General features: G+C 38.2%; 1 protein-coding gene across 4 annotated transcripts in view; it reads right to left on the reverse strand.

The window, feature by feature from the left end:
- Nucleotides 1–12,008, reverse strand: part of EPHA6 (EPH receptor A6) — a 558,183-nt gene that overhangs the window by 526,305 nt on the left and 19,870 nt on the right. The gene's annotated exons all lie outside the window — the stretch shown is intronic.

Here is a 12,008-nt window from a genome sequence, read left to right on the forward strand (position 1 = left end):
TCATGAAGTTCGGTGCCAACAAGGAATACAAGCAGTGATTTCTTAACTAGCAATTGGTGTGTTTCAACAATAGAATTCTGACCATTCTCCCCTCTCACTTCTGAGAAATTGTTGGTGAATTTTTCCTTCCCTGGAAGCATTCAAAATTTTCTCTAATTTCCTAACATCAGAGTCTTTTCCAGGGAGTCTTCCCCAAAATTACTAACATTTTGATAGTAATTTTTACATATTTCCAGGGACAAAAACAGATCTAAGGGCTTAAAAATTGTTCCTGCTGTCAGAAATCCTTAACAACATTTGCATATTCTTCTAGGATATAATACATGCCTACGCAAGGTTAGTATTTTTAACAATAATTTTACCACTGTGCAAATTGTTCTGCCTGGAGAAAGTGCATTCAGAATATATTCAGAAGTTCTAAATAGCTGCCTGTTTTCCAAAAGAGCTTAATCCATAGACAACAAAAAGCATAAAGGGGATTTTAAAAATTACATTAACACTGAGTGAGGAAGACTTGGCACTTTTTAGGCTTGAGACTGCTGATGGAAGCTTTCTGTTTTCTACATTGGAAATGATTAGGGGATGAAAAAAGAAGAACAAAGTTATATTGGACTCAGCACATAAAAAGAAAACATACTGGGTTTACCTGATTGTGAGCAATCAAGAAGTCAGAAGAAAACTGACACTTGGGGTAGATTTTTTTCTCTCTTACTGTATTAGGATAAAATGCTACATGTTTTGGTTGATAACATGATACAGAAAGGAAGGTGTAAGGGGTCAGATGAGAAACAACCTCTCCCACTGCCAAAAAAGAAATAAGGTGTAAGATGGGTGCCACCTGGAACTTTGCCACCTGAATAAACAATTTTCACTGGGTAAGATTCAGAGAAATTAGGAGTGAAAATTCTTTATTCAGATGGCAAGGTTTCAGCTGGTGCCTATCTTCCACCTTTTTTGTATGATATGTTGTTCACTTAAATTGAACAGATAAGGAAAAAAACACACCCCATTTGACATCTTTGCCAATAGCAAATCATTTTGCTTCACCACACTCTATCTTGTCCAGAGTATCAGTTACACATCAAGACTAGAGATGGGCACAGACCTCAGTTCAGAGGTTCGTCCCAATTCATACACATGGCATCACAGGTATACATTCTCTTCCCCCGCTTCCCCAGCTGGATCCCCCCCTCACCAGCTAGCACGCTGTCTTGTCTCCTCCTCCTTTTTGGCTGTTTGACCAGTATCAGCAGGAGCATGGGGTTGCCTGTCCTACCTCCTTGTCTGAGTGGGCAATCAGCCTAGAAGGGAGGTAGCATGGAAAGAGGAGGAGTGCACACCAACTGGTGAGTGGGGATGCAGCTGGGGAAGCAGGGGAAGGGAATACGTGGCGCCTTTGATGCTGCGCATACAAACTGGCACGAGCCTCTGAACCAAGGTTCATGCCCATTTCTAATCAGGACAATCAAATGTTGTAGCAAAACAACTTCTTTGAAAATGATCTATTGCTTTCCATACTCCACATAGTCAAAGGCTTTGTTGTAATCTATAAAACAAAGACTTTACTCTGACATTTAGCAGTCCACATATATTTGCAATATGATCTTGAGTGATTCATGTTTTTCCTGAACTTAGAAGGAGCATCTGGCAGTTTTTGCTCCAAATATGGAATTTTAATTTCAGTTTGTCAAATTATTGTTTATACGTTTATGTTGTTCATTGCCCAGAGTGACCATCAGTCAGATGGGCAGTTTAGAATAAATAAATAAATAAATAAATAAATAAATAAATAAATAAATAAATAAATAAATAAATAAATAAATAAATGTCTTTGTTGCAAAATCTGGAGCACCACTCTCAAATCATCTTTATTTTAACTTTGAGGTAGAGCAAAGTCTATGGGAGAAATAAACCATATAATGCATTACATCCTGTTAGTGCAGACATAACTAGGGTTTTGCAAATTTGCTGGGTATTATGCTAAGAAAACAGAGTATTGTTCAATTCAATTTCAAGTGTGATTATTGCACAATGCAATGGCAGATGTTCTTTATATATACTGCAGCCCTTCCCCCCGGTGCTATTCCACATACTGTCGGCATATTATCAAGTTACCCACCCCAGCTATGGTACAGGATTGTGATCAATAATGTCAAACTCTTGAAAGTCTCTCCCTCAAAGCTAACTCCTAATCAAGCTTTTTTTTCCCTACTCCAAATTAGGACAGACTATCCTCAAACAATCCTCTTTGATGTTACCAAATTTCAGTTGAAGTTGTGCAGCTGTTTTCTGAGGATAAGGCACAGAAATGACTTCATTCCTGACTTTTGGTTGCAGTAGTGGAATGAGATGCATCTAAGCACAGCCTTAACATAAAACTATCTGGGTATCCCAGTAACAGAAACAATTGTTCTATAAACTGATTCCATCTAAGAACAAAAACAACACACTTGTCTTAAACATTACCACAACCAAGCAACTGGCATGAAATATAGGTTAAATGATCCCTATTACTACTAGAATTCTTTGTGAGAATCAAGATTTTTCTAGATAAAACAAATGGCTTATGTAAAGAAGATAGTCAGAATTAACATTAAATCTCAATGACTTCAATCAGTCTTCATTTGTCTGGATTTACAACATTGTTATTATTTTCAACTGGAAAATGCAAGGTATACGTATCTGGTTTAAAACATTAGTGTACAATCTATATTGTAATTCAGTAAGGCTTGTTTGCTTACAGTAGCAGTGCTGATTCTATATCTTTCTTGTTACCCTAATATAATAGCTTGGAATATTGTCAAACATTGGTAGAAATAAGAACACTTCCATTCAGAAACAAACTCCTCCATGAAACTTTAGAAATGTTTGAAATGACTGTTTATTTATTACATATAACCCCCATATGGCAATATCTTTTAAAATGTTATTGGAATTTGTATGCTTGCAGCAGAGTTGACTTCATGGTGCTTGCTCTGTGGACAACATGAATTTGATGTTCTTATAACACAACCAAATGCTGCTAAGATTCTAGCAAAAACTCTGCTATTATTCTTTAATTGAACCCAAGAGACTCCTGCTGCCACTATTAAAAATAAATACTTTCTGGATTTCATGTTGTTTCATAGTTAATATGTATGTATTTTGTTTTACAACTGTGTAATATCCTGCAATTTTTCAATTACCGGTAATCTCATGTATACATAAATTAATACCTATAATGCACATATTCGCCTTTTTAAAAAAGCTTTGTCTTCATTGCAAGTCAATCTCACATCTGCAGCACGCTGAGCAAGCTACAAAAACAAACAACCAACCCCACCCCCCCAGGTAAGGTGCAATCAGACCTGCTGAAAGAACAGTGTCATCCCTTTAAAACTCCACTGGCTATAGCTACGGCCAATAAAACAATCCTAGTTCAGAAAGACCATTCCATTAGTGTTTACCCAATGAATTTTAAAGGTTCTGTCACAGCAAGGGGAGACAGTTGCTGTCCTCCAGATGTTTTTTGGAACAGAAGTTTACAGCGCCCCTCAACTTTGGCTATGCTAAATATGGGCTCCTACTTCTGTTTTGTGTGTCATGTGCTCTTAAATCAGAACTAACTAACAGTGATCCAAACAGAACTTTCAAAGTACATAAGATGTTTAAAAAGTGGTTTTACCAGTCCCTCCCTACCCACTTGGGTATGTTTCCATGGCTGATCAGGGATTCAAGTTCATGTCTCCTGAGCCCTAGTCTGTCACTCTGTTGACTAAAACTTATTGGTTACCTTGTTTTAGAGTAATCCTTAGAACTTCAGTCACCTTAGCGCCTTTTAATTCTCTGGTCAGCATTCACTTTAATAATGGCTCATAATTAAAGGTTCTGCTACCCTTAAGAAACATAACCTAGGTGCCTATAACTGCCATGCATGGTAACCTTTGAAAATGCCTGAACAAAGAAACAGTTTATATAAACAGATAAACTTCTGCTACTTGTTTCTCCAGGTCTTATCAGTCTGCCAAAGCAAAATTGTAAAATATGTTTGACTGTATTTCTTAAATTTGTTTCATTTTCAGTGGAGGTATTTAACTAGAGTTCAAAACTTTTAGCTATCATAACTGTAAATATAACAGTCAATTTACATTAAATAATAAATGGCTTCCTCACAAGTTTCCTCCTCTGAGGCTCCAGAAATTAAATGCTGATGGTGGATGCATCCAAGCAATCTAGGGCATGATCTTGTCAGTTTTTCTCTGTAAATTTTCTGTTTAGTCACCTGTTTAGCTCACTATCTATGCATTTTCTTTTCTTTTCTTTCTTTTTAAAATCATATCAATATGTGCTTTGGGAAATGTTTGTTTGCAGCTGTGCTTTGCTCTGGTTTGTTTCATTTATTTACTGAATTGGTGTGGTATAATTTTTAAATATTGTAAACTACCTTGAGCAGTGTGAAGGCAGGATAAAGAGACAAAAAAAGTCATCCAAATAATTAAATTATTAAATGCTGGACTTGAGTTAATTGTAATAGGCTTACTGGGAAAACCCCCCAGATAACTTGGCAATATATAGGAGAAGGTTACAGGACTGATTTTTTTTTATTTTTTTTTTTATTTTTGGTAAGGGGCATTGATAAAATAGTAAATAATGGGCTAAAAATGAGGATGTGAGAGGAAGACGCCCATAGGCACAATATGTAGATTAGCAGTGGCAGAAGATACTTTGAGGTCAAAAGGCAGGTAAACAAAACAGAGGCCTCAGGAAAACAAAGGAAAGGAGAAGGCTTGTTTAAGAAGAGGTGTTACAAAGGTTGAAGAACAGAAGTAGCAACTGGCGGGGCTGCAGCAGAAATGAAAGAACAAGAGATGGATTAACAGGGATAGAGACAGAGGACAAGGAAAACAAGAGTAGGTGAGACAAAAAGATAAAGCTGCAGGGCCTAAGCTTAAGGTTTCTAACACAGTACCCCCTATACCACCACAGTTTTATATGTGAGAAAAACACTGCATGAGATGACTTTGTAGTCATATAATAATGGAATTGGAAGAGGCCTATAATGCCATCAAGTCTAACGTCCTGCACAATGCAGGAATACAAATCTAAATACAGTGGGGTCTCTACTTAAGAACGTCCCTACTTAAGAACAATCCAACTTAAGAACAGCTCCATTTGCTACATTTTGCTTCTACTTGAGAACAGAAATCCAAGATAAGAACAGGAAAAAAAAACTTTCCTGCTCTTTTTTTAACCTTAGGTCGTCTTAGGTTAAAAAAAAAATTCTCCCCTAGTGGTAGAGTATGTATTAACCAGCTTTGCATTGGTTCCTATGGGAACTAATGCTTCAATGTACGAACGCACCTCTACATAACAAAAAAACAGCCAGAACGGATTGATTGGTTTTCAGTCCATTCCTATGGGAAATTTTGCTTCAACTTAAGAACGTTTCAACTTAAGAACACCATTCCAAAACAGATTAAGTTCCTAAGTAGAGGTTCCACTGTAGTTTCTATGGACGGAAAAGAGCAGATACGGATTAAATGGTTTTCAATGCATTCCTATGGGAAATGCAGGTTCAACATAAGAACTTTTCAACTTGAGAACCACCTTCCAATACAGATTAAGTTCTTAAGTAGAGACCCCACTGTATATCTAACAGATGGTTGTCTAATTTTCTCTTGAATGTCTCCAGGGTTGAAGCACTTGCGAACTCCTGAGATAATTGGTTTTTTGTGCTGTGCTAAAAGGAATTTTTTCCTGATACTCATCCAAAATCAGTCTTCCTGTAACTTGAGCTAAATATGCCATTTCCTGCATTCTGAAATGATTGAGAACAGATCCTGGCACTCCTCTGTATGACCATCTTTCAAGTATTTAAAGAGTGCTATCACATCACCCTCAGTCTTCTTTTTCACAGCTAAACATGCTCAGTTCTTTTAGTCACTCCACATAGGACTTGATCCCATTCCCTGATCATCTTTGTTGCCCTCTTCTGAACTGGTTATAGCTTGTTAAAGTGTGGTGTCCAGAACTGGACACAGTACTCAAGATGAGGCCTAACAGAGGGCAACTAGTGCTTCACAGGATTTAGAGACTATACTTCTATTGATGCAACCTAAAATAGCATTTTCTCTATTTGCAGTCACATCACACTGTTGACTCATATACAGACTGTGATCTACAACAATTCCAAGATCTTTCTTGCATGTAGTATAACTGAACCAAGTATCCTCCATCTTTTAATTATGCATTTGGGGTTTTTTTCCCTTAGGCGCAGAACTTTGCACTTATCCTTGTTAAATTCATTTTCTTCTCTTCTGCCCATTGCTTGAGCCTATCAAGATCTTTCTGAATTTTGTTTTAAATAAGATCACCATACCTAGGACTGGGCCTTGTGGTATCCCTTGTTATCTCCTCTCAGTTTGAGAAAGATCCAATGATAAGCATTCTCTAAGTATGATTCTGTAACCAACAGATTTCTTTCTAATCAGAAGGCCATGGAGGACTTTCTTAAAAGCTTTGCTGAATTCATTATATAGTATATGTACAACATACCCCCATCTACCAGGGAAGTTACTCAATTGAAAAATAAGAGAAGATTAATTTGGCAGGATGTGTTCTTAACCAATTTGTGTTGGCTTCTTATTATTACTGCATTGTTTTCAAAGTGCTTGCAGAGTGAGTGTTTTATAAGCTGCTTTACAGTTTTCCCTGGGATTGATATCAGGCTGGCAAATTGCAGTTCCATGATTCCTCCTTTTTGCCCTTTTTGAAGAAAGGAACAGTGTTAGCCCTTCTCTAGTCATCTGGAACAGCACCCATCCTAATAGTGGTTCTGAGAGTTCTTCAGTTTTGTCAATACTCTTGGGTGCAGTTTATTCAGCCCTGGAGATCTGAACTCATTCAAAGTAGTAAGTTATTCCTTGATTATTTGTTTATCAATCTCAAACTGCAATCCTGTCCCCTCTACTTGTACCTCACATTTGCCTGGAGGGTCATAGTCTGTCCTGTGGGAAAAGACTGAGCTAAAACAGGAATTGAGCATACCTTTATTTTCTTTGTCATCTGTTACAATTTTCCAACCCATTGAGTAGCTGAATCATTATTTATTTTCTGTCTTTTGCCATGCACATACCTGAAGATTTTTTTATTGCTTTTAGAGTCATTTATTGCTTTTAGCTTATTCACAGTGTTTGCCTTCCTAATGCCATGTCTAAAATTATTTGCTACTTGTGTGTACTCTCATTTTGTGACCTTGCCTTCCTTCCACTTCCTAGGTGTGTCCTTTATTATTATTATTATTATTATTATTATTATTATTATTATTATTATTATTATTATTATTATTATTATTATTATTATTATTATTATTATTATTATTATTATTATTATTATTATTATTATTATTATTCAGTTATCCCTATCAAGTTGTATTTACACTCCTGAATGAAGATTTTCAAAGCCTCCTGGAATAAACTTCATGTTTATTTCCCATACTCCTGACTTTCATACATATATAGATACTGGGGATTGTGTGATTTATGGCCTGCTTTCCTTCTTTCATTTCTTTTGAATACTGCATTTGAGCTCCTTGCTGTGTTCCTCTTATTGTGCATAAGCTTTCATCTGTCTTTTCCTAGTTTGCATCTTTCCTCCCCTTAAAGTTTAAAGAACCTTTCTGATGAAATTTTTCATGCTATGGCCAAACACATTCTTCCCAATCCTTGTGAGCTGCATTCTATCACTTTCTAACAATCTCTTCCAGGAAGTGATCTCAAAATCCAAATCCCTCTTTCGGCACCATCTCTGTAGCCAATCTTCCAGCTAAAATATTCCCCTTTCCCTTCCTTTTCCTCTTCTGAGTACTGTCAGAAAACTACATGGGCCCTGAAAACTTGAGTTTTATTTCCAGAGCTTCCAAGTCTGATGTGACTTCTTTGTAGTTCCCCTTACCTGTGTCATTTGTTCCTACATAGATGAGAAAAACATGATATGCACCCATGGGTTTTATAAGAGATGGAAATCATTTTGTCACATTCCCAATTTGCCCTCCAGGAAGTCAGCATACCTGGTAGGTCCACGGATCTTCCTGGCATACAGTACTTCAGTTTCAGTCCCAGGCAGTACAGAGTATCCTACTACATTACTTTCCTCTTCTTCTTTTTGAAGGGTATGGGTTCAGTAGCTCTGGTTGGTTGAGTTTCAGCTTCTCTCATGTCCTTTCACATCTCCCGTATATCTTCCTCTGCATGTTGTCTGATAGACTCCTTTTCAAGAACCTAAAAGCACTTTTGCAGTTCCACTGACGAAAAGTGTCTTCTTATGCTCCTAACTGTGACCGCTTTCTGTAATGCGTCCTCCACTATGTTCGTTCTCTCCTCAGCTTTTTGGTACTACTTTGCTTTGTCTTGCTGTCTTCTACTTCCAATATCTCCCTCAGTGGCAGCTGCTCAAGAGTTCTGTTCTCTTCATCTTCTCTTATAGCCTAACTTCAACTAACATTAATTTTCAAAACCTCCTGGAACAAAGAGCAAGATCTTTGAGGAACCATAAAACTTAACCAAATAAGTCCAGACTTTTCCTAAGTTTTATGTGGTGATATAGGCCCCAATTGACCTCTTAGCTTCTGCTCCAAACTGAAAGCACTCCTTCCTGTTCCTCTCACAAGGCTTGCTAGCGTTTTCTCAGTTTGTCTCTTTAAGAAATAATACACACAACCTGGGTACCCAGTGTGATTTAATGGACAGACTGGCAGACTAGGACTCTAGAGACGAAGCTTCAAATCTTGGCCCAGTTGTGGAGACTCACTGGTGGGGCAGAACTGCTAAATCCATTCTTTAAATACCCTATTTACCTTCAAGGGTTTATTAGGGTGACTATAAATCAGTTTCAACTTTGTGGCACGTACCTAACACAAAACCGACTCTCTTACTTCAGTCATATTGAGATTCCAGAAGCCAAGAATGGCAAGCTGTTCACTGACAGATAGATGCGTTATAGAAATGCCATTGTAACAACATCATGTACACTTGCCAGAAAAAAGAGGTTTCTCCACCAACTGAGAAGATGGGACAAGAAGGTTCACGTTATTGTTTGCTGAAATGTGAAGATGGAATTCAGCATTTTCTTCAATGGTGTTTGTAGCTTAACTAGTTAACAGACAGGGTTTTACACAGCTCCCTGGCAGGGCTATAAAAAGGCAGTACTGCAGCAGAGTCTCTCCTTTGGGAGCAGATGCTGGGCTCAGCCAAGCAAGTTTGTGAAAGGAGAAATTACAGACAAATGTATTTCTTCCTTTTCTTCAGCCTCATCCCCAAATACTCTCCGAGTCCTTACAGTTATTACTGTCTAAAATTTTGTAGGTACTGTTTTTCATCTCATGCTATGATGGGAATGGCTGCAGCTGTTCTGTTCCTGCCTGTCACACAGGTTTTTAAAGGTACAGAAGCAAGTTACACAAACCTTATGGGAACACAAATAGAATTCAAGCAGTTGTGGGTTAAAATGCAAATAACATTATATTGTTTATGGATCTTCTTACCCAACAATATTATAGTCTAATGCAGGGGTGTCCAACCTTTCACCTTCCCTGGGCCATATTAGAAGATGAAAATTTGGTTTGGGCCGCACATACATTTGGTTTGGGCCACATGGGGGGGCAGTCCTAGCCATCCTCCGCAGCCCCGCTCCAAGCGCACTTACCGGCAGCGGCGATCTTAGACAGCAGAGGCTGCCAGCTTCAACTTCGGCAGCTTTATGGGGCCAGGAGGGGGTCCACCTATTGACAGGGATGGCACAATGCAGTCACACAGTCCCCCTGTCCCCTCCCCTTCCTTCCTTCCTTCACTCTCTCCCCCTCTACTGTTGTGACATGCCCCGGCCACATTCTGGCCGCAAGCGCCGGCAGTGTAACTTGAAACTTTGGAATTTCTTTAAAAATAAAAAATTGCACTGGGCCGCATTACGAGCTGACCTGGGCTGCATGCGGCCCTCGGGCCGCAGGTTGGACAAGCCTGGTCTAATGATTTTCCATAGTCAACTTTCTGATATAGCTGTATCATCTGATTTTAGTTTACCTTAGTTTTAAGTTCCTGGAAACTGGCACATATCTTACTAATCATGTCTCTGATAAGCTGCTATACTTTTTTCTCATGGCTGGTTTTGTTCACTGAGTTTTGAATTTCTAGTAAATTTCCTTTCATTATGCACAAGAGGTGCAGAGATCCACAGAGGGGAGTATCTACAGGTTCACTAAGTCCAGCTCTTTCTCATTAACTGGCACTTAAAGTCTCAATAACCCACTCTGAGACATTTGTAGGAGAAAGAATTTTTAAAAAATATGTAACGGTGTTCCGTGTCTAGTCGCACTGGCCACGTGACCACGGAAACTGTCTTCAGACAAACGCTGGCTCTATGGCTTGGAAATGTGGATGAGCACCGCCCCCTGGAGTTGGACATGACTGGACTAAATGTCAAGGGGAACCTTTACCTAGTGAGCTTTTCTGCATACATACTTAGCAAACAACTGAGCAGATCAACAGGAAACAACAACTGCCACCAATAGAGGAAAGAGAGGGAAAGAAAACATTCAGTAGACAGGTAGGGTTCTCTTTGAATTCAAAGGCTGGAAGGAATGATTGGTTAGTGCTGGACAAGTAGACAATCACTCCAGCCCAGAAAAACTCCTCTTAGTCACACAAACTACAGACAGCATGTGAGATTGCAAATAAAGATCTAACACTGTTTTGAGCTAAAGGTCTGATCCTATGTCTGTTCACTTAATAAAATTGGCTTCTTTCAGTGGGACCTAAATCCTACTGAAGAATCATAGCCTAATAGCAAAATCTTATGTCATACATGTCCACTCAGAAAGAAGCCCCATTGAGATCAATGGGACTGTCTCTCCATCAAGTGCACATAGGATTATGTATCAAGAGTAACATGGGAATTTTAAAATATATTAGTATGTTTTATTGCAGACAGTTAGAAATCACTGAAGCTGTGCCTGTTGATCCAGTCACAATAAAGAGATGCACTTTTAAAAGTTTGCTTTTCTAATGATTTCTATTTCTTTTTATTAAATGCCTGCATAGCTAGACAGTTTGATGTTTTCTGTTTGCCATAGTCTGTTCACTGATTCAGTCAGGCATTTTTTGCATTCACTGTTCATTTATAATTTACAGTGTTAAGCACCAAACCTTTACAGCACGTGCATCTTACAGGTGGTGGCCAAGCTGTCAAATTGAAGTACATGCTACTCAGAGAGAACCTTGAAAATCGCATTCTGTGTTATTCACAGACTGATACCAAACTGTTGTTACAAATGAAAAAAAGCCTTTGCGTGATAACATATAGTCCTCTGCCAACAAATGAATGTGCTGTGTATAAAAATAAGCAACTCTTATTATTCTAAAGAGCACATGTATTGCTTATATCTTACATTTCTCCCATAATGTGCTATCTGGTAAAATTATTTTGTGCACACGGGAAAAATAACCCACATTTTCAAGTTTGTTTATGTACAAAGTGAAAAACACCACAATTAATGCTTATATTTTATGTCCCATATATGTATAAATATGAGAACTTAAAATGTAAGATACGCAGTCGTTTGAACACACACACACACACACACACACACACACACACACACACACACACACACACACACACACACGTTTAAACTACTGCATATCTTATATTTTTAAGCCTCACCAAGAGAGTAGAGATGTTTGGATCAAGAAAGAAATGAGACTGAAACTAAAGAATTTCTCATTTGCCAGTGCTATTGTGTGAGGGACAACATCTCTTCTTTCAGTTTTTACTCCTTTCTTTATTGTCCATGCTATGTTGAATTTCAGTTTGTTGAAGCAGGGATCCAGTTATGTCTCTGATAGATAATAGCAAAGGCAGAGACTCTGGACACAAGCTTAATTAGCCAAGATGGTTGAGGTTCAGCTGAGTAGATGTTAGACTAGCTGATTCTATACTGAAGCCAGAATGTTCTTCCAACAAGAATTGCCTGCCCT

This window comes from Pogona vitticeps, chromosome 3, assembly GCF_051106095.1.
Source record: "Pogona vitticeps strain Pit_001003342236 chromosome 3, PviZW2.1, whole genome shotgun sequence".
NCBI classification, from domain to species: Eukaryota; Metazoa; Chordata; class Lepidosauria; order Squamata; family Agamidae; genus Pogona; species Pogona vitticeps.